Source organism: Amaranthus tricolor, chromosome 2 (genome assembly GCF_026212465.1).
Source record: "Amaranthus tricolor cultivar Red isolate AtriRed21 chromosome 2, ASM2621246v1, whole genome shotgun sequence".
Lineage (NCBI taxonomy): Eukaryota > Viridiplantae > Streptophyta > Magnoliopsida > Caryophyllales > Amaranthaceae > Amaranthus > Amaranthus tricolor.
This window is the reverse complement of record NC_080048.1, coordinates 30,794,229-30,802,176: the sequence shown is the minus strand read 5'-3', so window position 1 is coordinate 30,802,176 and position 7,948 is coordinate 30,794,229.

Genomic DNA, 7,948 nt, shown 5'->3' with positions numbered 1-7,948 from the left:
AAATTTCCCAAAAAACATTACAGAAAAAATAAAAGAGTATCTAAATTCCTGGACAAATTATTCCATATCCGCTACTCGACAACAATAAACCAATCAATTGACAAAATCTACGACTTCCTCGCTGGATTTAACATGTTTTATTTTTCCTATTGTTGAAACTACAAATACGCTTCTAACTGTATAATCCGACAAAGTGCGTAAAAATATTTTTGATTACAAGTAAGAAAAACAAAGAAAATATAAAACATCTAAAATGGTAATAAATAAATATATATAACAAGAAATATGACATAAATCATAAATGGTACTCCTAATATCTTAATTTTAATCGATATCACAAAGTCACAATTTATATGCCGACGAAGGTAGTATTAACATTTAATTTGGTTTCTACTCCGGAATTGTGGCATCGATGACAATAATTCAAATAATTGCATAATTAGAGTCTACGTATGAAACTTAAGTTCTAATGTTATCAAGATCGAAAGGTTCGAAGTAACTTTGATGAACCGATATAATTTCAATAACTATGACAATGTTTAAAGGAAATAAAACAATGTAAAAGAATACAAAGATTTAAGGAGGCTCATCCAATAATGACTACGTCCTCCGTGGTGTGTAATGTCTTGTTTATAGTATAAGAATTGAGAAACACAACTCTTACAATGAACTATTAGGTCTATTACAAATGATGTAAGAGAATGCAAAGGCTATGTGTGTTAGGCTAACGGGTTTGTGTTTGATGTCTTTAAAATAAATTTAATTATTGAGAATGAAAATCATTGAATTTAAAATAAAGGGATTAAAAGAATATAAATATTTAAATAAAATAAAAAAATTTATTTAAAAAAACAAAATCTAGACAGTAGGTGTGCCTCGACAGGCACGCCTTGAACCTCGACATTCGAGTGTGTTTTATTTGTCGTTTGGTTTACCGATTGCATTAAAGGTCACTTAAATGCTTAAATTAGTTAAAAATAGTAAATGAGTGTTAAAAATTGTGAAATTTGGTACCCAACATAATTGATGTCTTCCGAACGCAGTGGGGAAGTCTGATTTTCTGTTTGAACTTTCGAAACTGTCCAAAAAGGCCAATAAAATTTCTGGTTGCATTTTAAAATTAAGAAGTTATTGAGATATTATTGGATCATTTAAAATAATGAAGTTTAGTGATGCCTTGATGGTATAAAATGAATTCAATGTGTAAGCACGTTCTCATGCGTGCTTTTTTTGTGTGATTCTGTGTTTAGGACCTCGGTTCATAAGAGGTTGACATCCCATTTGTGAAAGTGCCTTGAATTGATTTACCGTGCTATCAAGGTACACGTTTAGACCATGCTTTTGTAATTGGTTATGTGAAGTAATGTTGTATTCATTCTATAATGTGATGTTGTTTATCACTTAAGGCTTAGACACCAAAAATAATTTGAAAGGAGTTTTAAATTGGAAATTCGAGGATGGTTGCGTTGGTTACGCACACGGGGTTAAGTTATTGGAATAGAATTATTATTGTTATCGCTCCCATGACAGTTTTGGATCATTACGGTCACCATGGGGGTATACATACTTTACCTTTGACGACCCGAATAGAACGGACAACGTCTTAGGCCGATTGGGATTAGCTCTCCCATGTGTGTTCCTCCAAGCTTTTATATTACTCTGGCCATCCAAACTGGACGGGCAACGTCATGAGTTGAGAATTGGAAACTCAAATATGATATCTTAACTATTAGAGCCTTTGCATGTTAGGATGGACTAATTGCTTGTATGTAACCTGTATAATACATTATATGAAGTCTCTGACGTGTATTGGTTTGTGTTATTTGGTGCTTGCTATGATGTTGTCATTTGACAACTAGCAGGTTGATTTACAGGTGGGGCTGGTATATGAGGATTCAAACATTAGAACCTGTTGAAGAGCTGACTATCATACATGAGTTTAAGTCATTTCTAGTTTATCGTTTGAACTTCACTATTTATTTTGGACTTTATCTGGTTTTGATGAGGCCCTTAGGCTCTCAAGTTGTAAACTTGAAGACTTCTGTTGATTTATTCTTATCATTTCCTTTTGATTACTTATTTCTTTATCACTCGAACGTCATCGATCTTAGAAACGGTTTAACTTAAATGTCCGGTGTGTAACCCGGAATTCATATTTACATATGAATATCCGATCACTTTAACCCGGAATATTACACTATTTATAGGGGAGATCACGCTAATCAACATTGAATACATTAAAGCTAAGAATTAATAACAATGAAACAACTCCAAGGACTTGAAGAGTCAAAAACAACATCTTAGGAACGTCAGAAGGTCCGTTCGACCAAAACAGAGGCTCGCTCGGTCGAGCGGCCTGGTTGAGCGGGATATAGGATGTAATGCCCCGAATTTTTCTCTGTGGCATAATTTCCATTTTATTCATCTTTCTAGTTACTTTTCTTTAAGTCTAGTTTTTTAATTTAAAATAATTTATTATGATATTATTTGTGGATTATTATAACTATCTCTTTTATGCTTTATAATGTGATTTAAAAGGAGCGTAAGTTATTATTATTATTATTATTATTATTATTATTATTATTATTATTATTATTATTATTATTATTATTGTTGTTGTTGTTGTTGTTGTTGTCGTCGTGTTAATAAATTTATGTACTACTATTATATGTCCTAGGTTATTTATTTTTGGACCAACTTGTGGTAACAAGTTTTAAATTAGGATGACTAAATATATATTTTTTTTAGTACACTATTATCATGATAAGCTTTTAAAATTAGTGTTTAATTAGGTTAATTGATTCTAATTTATGCTTAATTAATTGGTACATTCTAGAATGGAATGAATGCATGAACATCCTTCAAATCTTTTCATTTTCTTTTCTTCAAGTTGATTGAACTTCCTAATGCTCATAAATTCTCAACCATTATGAAGAGTCTTTTGGGATGGTTTTTCCCCTCCTATAAATACTAGCCTATTGTTATGGAAATTTTCATTCATTCATAAACTAGCTCATAAACTTTCTTTCTCTCATTCTTTTCTCTCAAAATAAAAAAAAAAGAATACTTGCTTTATTTTTCTTCAAGTGTCAAAATATTATCATATTTTTGGGTAACTTTTGAAGACTTATTTTGAATTATTCAAGCTTACTTCAAGGAATTTATTTTGCAAATTATTTGGGAGATTTTCTTGGAGTTTTCTTTAATCTTCTAAAGATTATTACTTTCCTCCATTATCCAGGTAACTAGATTTTTCTTCACTTAGTTTCTTAATTAAACATAGAAGTCTTGTTTAGAATTAATTAAAATTTAAATTGATTAATTCGGTTTTATATAGTAAATTTTACTTTAATTATTTTCGTGCATATATTATTGTTATTTTAATCTTCTATGATGTGTTATAACATAGATTAAATTAGGATTGGTTAAAATTTATTTTCGTGATTTGAATAATTTTATTTTAAATTATTATGAAAATCTGGAAAATCTACACTTTTTATTAATAGTAATTTGGCTGTAATTTATTGATTTTAATTTATTTCCACATTATTTTAACACTAAAATATGTTACAATCAGTAGGTAATAGTGTAAATTAATTTTGATGAATTTGGGTTTAATTTTACAAAATTATTATTTAATAATGGCTTAAACTAGTTAATTTGAATTTTGTGAATTAATTAAGGTTAAGAGGAATTAAAACCTGATTTAATTTATTAATTTATTATTTTTGGTCATGTACCTAATTGCTTGGTTATGTGTTAATTTCATGTACTACTTATTTATTTAATTAGATAGTTTATGACCATTTGTTGTTAAAGTCATGTAAATAGAGAACTTGACTTTGGCATTGACTTCGACCTTGACCATTGACTTTTGTTGACTATTATAATGGCTATGTGATTTTATTTTGATGGTTTATAAAACTGTTTTGTTGCTTGTCGACAAGTTTATACTTAAGAATAAAATAACATTGTCTGTAGTATATTCTTGCCAAGAGTTGTAGTAAGGTGTATTCTTGATTAAGTTCGAATTATCCTTATTCCAAACTCAGACATTACAACTTAAACTGTATGATTTTGATCTTGATTGGTTTTGAACTACTCCTTTGGAGTTTTGGTATTTTGGAAATGGTCATTGTGGCCTTTGGGTTCTTAAGGGTAAATCCATAGTGGTTCCTTATGAACATTGGTTTTGTTGTTATTTGGAAATCGTTGGGTAAGTCCATAGTGGTTCCTTCGATTGGACAGCACATCTATAGTAGATTGGTTTTAGATTTAGTTGTCGTTCTCGTTATGCTGGATCTTCGGAAAACGAGAGAGATTGGCCATTCTTAGACAGGGTTATATCATTGTGGTTGACCCGAGGTTCGCCCTGACTTTATCTAGGCTTAGTGGGCCGCGAATTTGTTCACTGCGTCTGTTCCAAGTACGACTTGAAAATATTGTTAACTTGATTTTTTGTTAAATTGTTTTGGAAAAGTTATCCTTGGTTTTAATTGATTTGGTTACCCTACTTTGGTATTAATTGAATTGATCAACATTATTTGACTCTATTGGTTTGTATGGTTGGATCGTTGTTAATTGGTTTGAATTTTAATTAAGTCTCGCATTAGTTCTTTGTTTAAATTTGAACCTTTGTGTTAAGGACAGTCTAGTTACTGGCCACTAAGTGGTAATTTGCGGTTTAGTTGTTGCAGGTGATGATTGAATTCACTCGGAGCGACTGGGGAATAAGACTGAGAGATGTAGGGTTACCTAGAACATTAAGTTGAAGTTTAGATGTTTTATTTATTTTTGTTTATGGGAGTGTTTTACTCCCTGGATTTTTATGTAATGACTTTTTGATTTACTTTATTCGAAGTTATAAATTTATTTTGAAAATTTTAGTGACCCAACTTAGTGTATTGTTTCCGCCAATACACCCTATATTAAGACGGGTCATTACAGTTGGTATCAGAGCTGAACGGTTCCGAGGCTTGCTTGAGTAAGTTACTTGGAATCTAAGCAATTGACTTGACCATAGAGTGAGGATTACTTGGGTAGTAAGAAATGGGAATTGCTTTTAGAAAAGCAAGGAAGTATGTAAGACTACATATAAATTTCTGTTTTTGTAGGATTCCTCCTAGAAGATGAACCTCTGCTTAATGATACTGGTGCTACTGCTTCTTTCATCTCTTCTTTCTTTATTGAAAAAGCCAAGTTGAACTCTTCTATGTCTGTTAAATCTGTGATCTCCCTTCCTAATGGGGAGAAAATTTCTTGTCATCGCGCTTTTCGAAGCGTTCCTGTTATCATTAACGAGGTAGAATTGACTGCAAATCTTAAAGAGTTCCCCATGGACGAATTCGATGTGATATTCGGCATGGATTGGTTGAAGGAATACCGAGCTGTATTCCATTGTAGGGATGAGAAGGTGGTATTGAGAAACCATAAAAGGGAGAGAGTTTCTTATTCTAACACCAAAGCAAAGCCTGGTGTGAAGATCATCTCTGCTATAAAGATGATGAAAATACAAAAAAAAGGGAATGAAGTTTTCTTGTGCAAAGTGACTGAAGTCTCCGAAGGCGTTAAGCTTGAAGACATTCCCATTGTCAGAGACTATCCAGATGTATTTCCCGAAGAATTACCTGGAATCCCTCCCGAAAGAGATGTAGAATTTGGGATTGATTTGATTCCAGGTACCGCTCCTATTTCTAAACCCCCCTATAGAATGGCACCCTCAGAAATGCAAGAGTTAAAGACTCAGTTGCAAGAGCTTATCGATAAGGGTTTTATAAGGCCCAGTGCTTCTCCTTGGGGTGCTCCAGTTCTATTTGTGAAGAAGAAAGATGGTAGTATGCGGCTGTGTATTGACTACCGTGAACTGAACAAGGTAACTATCAAAAATAGATATCCCTTGCCAAGAATTGACGATCTTTTTGATCAATTAAAGGGCGCGGGTGTCTTTTCTAAAATTGACCTTAGGTCTGGTTACCATCAGATCCCTGTGAGGGAAGATGATATTCAAAAGACGGCTTTCCGGACTAGATATGGGCATTATGAATTTGTCGTCATGCCCTTCGGTCTTACGAATGCCCCTGCTGTGTTTATGGACCAGATGAATAGGTCCTTTCACGAGTTGTTGGATGAATGTGTAGTTGTCTTCATTGACGACATCTTGGTATTCTCGAAGGATGAAGAAGAGCATGTTAAACATCTAGAAATGGTGTTAAACATTCTCAGGAAGCAGAAATGGTTTGCCAAGTTCTCAAAATGTGAATTCTGGCTTAAGAAAGTGGCATTTCTAGGCCATGTTATTAGCAAGGAAGGTGTGAAGGTTGATCCAACGAAGATTAAAGCTATTATAGAATGGGCAAGTCCCTCTAGTGTAACTGAAGTTCGGAGTTTTCTAGGACTTGCAGGCTATTATCGAAGGTTTGTGCATAACTTCTCTATTATTGCTCAACCTTTGACAAAATTGATGAAGAAAGACTGCAAGTTTAGATGGTCCGAAGAGTGCGAAAAGGCTTTTCAGTTATTGAAAGAAAAGCTCACATCTGCTCCTGTCTTAGTCTTGCCGATAGAAGGAGAGGAGTATGAGGTGTTCAGTGATGCCTCGAAGAGTGGACTAGGGTGTGTGTTGATGCAACGGGGTAAGGTTATTGCCTATGCTTCAAGGCAATTAAAAGTTCATGAGAAGAATTACCCTACGCATGATCTTGAATTGGCCGCAGTGGTGTTTGCATTAAAGATTTGGCGACACTATTTATATGGTGTTTCGTGCAAGATTTACACTGATCATAAAAGCCTCAAGTATATTTTCACTCAGAAAGAATTGAATATGCGTCAGAGGCGCTGGCTCGAGCTTGTCAAGGATTATGAATTGACCTTGGAGTATAAGGAAGGAAAGGCTAATAGGGTTGCTGATGCCCTGAGTCGAAAGCCTGGACCCTTGCTGAATTTTATGAAGGTTCTCTCTAAGGACTTATGTGAGGAATTCCGCAAGATGGAAATTGAAGTGGTATCATTGGGTGGGGTTAAAGCTCGCTTAAGCGCTATGAGTTCTGAGCCTGCTCTTTATGCTGAGTTAAGAGAGAAGCAACAGAATGATCCTAAGCTTCGGAAGATTCGGGCTGCAAAGGCTCAAGGACGAGCTGGGAGTTTTGATATTGCAGAGGATGGGAGTATGAAGTTCAAAGGGCGATGGTGTGTGCCTAATGATCCGATTTTGAAGAACGAAATCATGAGTGAAGCTCATAACACTCCTTATTCAGTACATCCTGGAGGTTCGAAGATGTATAAGGACCTCAAGCTAAGCTTTTGGTGGCCTTGTATGAAAAAAGAGGTTGCTGAATTTGTTGCCAAGTGTTTGGTGTGTCAGAAGGTGAAGATTGAGCATCAAAGGCCAGGTGGTTTGTTACAACCCCTTCCTATTCCAGCATGGAAGTTTGACTCCGTTTCCATGGATTTTGTGATGGGGCTTCCTAATGCCGCTGGTGGCTTGAATGCAGTGTGGGTAATAGTTGATCGCTTGACCAAGGTTGCCAGATTTATTCCTATGAAGAAGACTTGGTCAATGGAACAAATGGCGGAGGCTTATTCAAATGAAATCATAAGGTTGCATGGTGTACCTAGGGAAATTGTGTCCGATCGTGATCCCAGGTTCTTATCTCATTTCTGGTCCTCGTTACAAAAGGCTTTTGGTACTAAGTTGAAGTTGAGTACCGCTTTCCATGCTGCAACTGATGGGCAAACGGAGAGAACAATCCAGACTTTGGAAGACATGCTCCGTGCTTGTGCCCTGGAATTCCAAGGCTCGTGGGTGAAGTCTTTAAGCTTGGTAGAGTTCTCTTACAACAACGGCTATCATGCGAGCATCCAAATGGCTCCCTACGAGGCTCTTTATGGTAGGAAATGTCGTAGTCCTACTTTCTGGAGCGACATAAGTGATTCGTTGGTGTTGGGACCC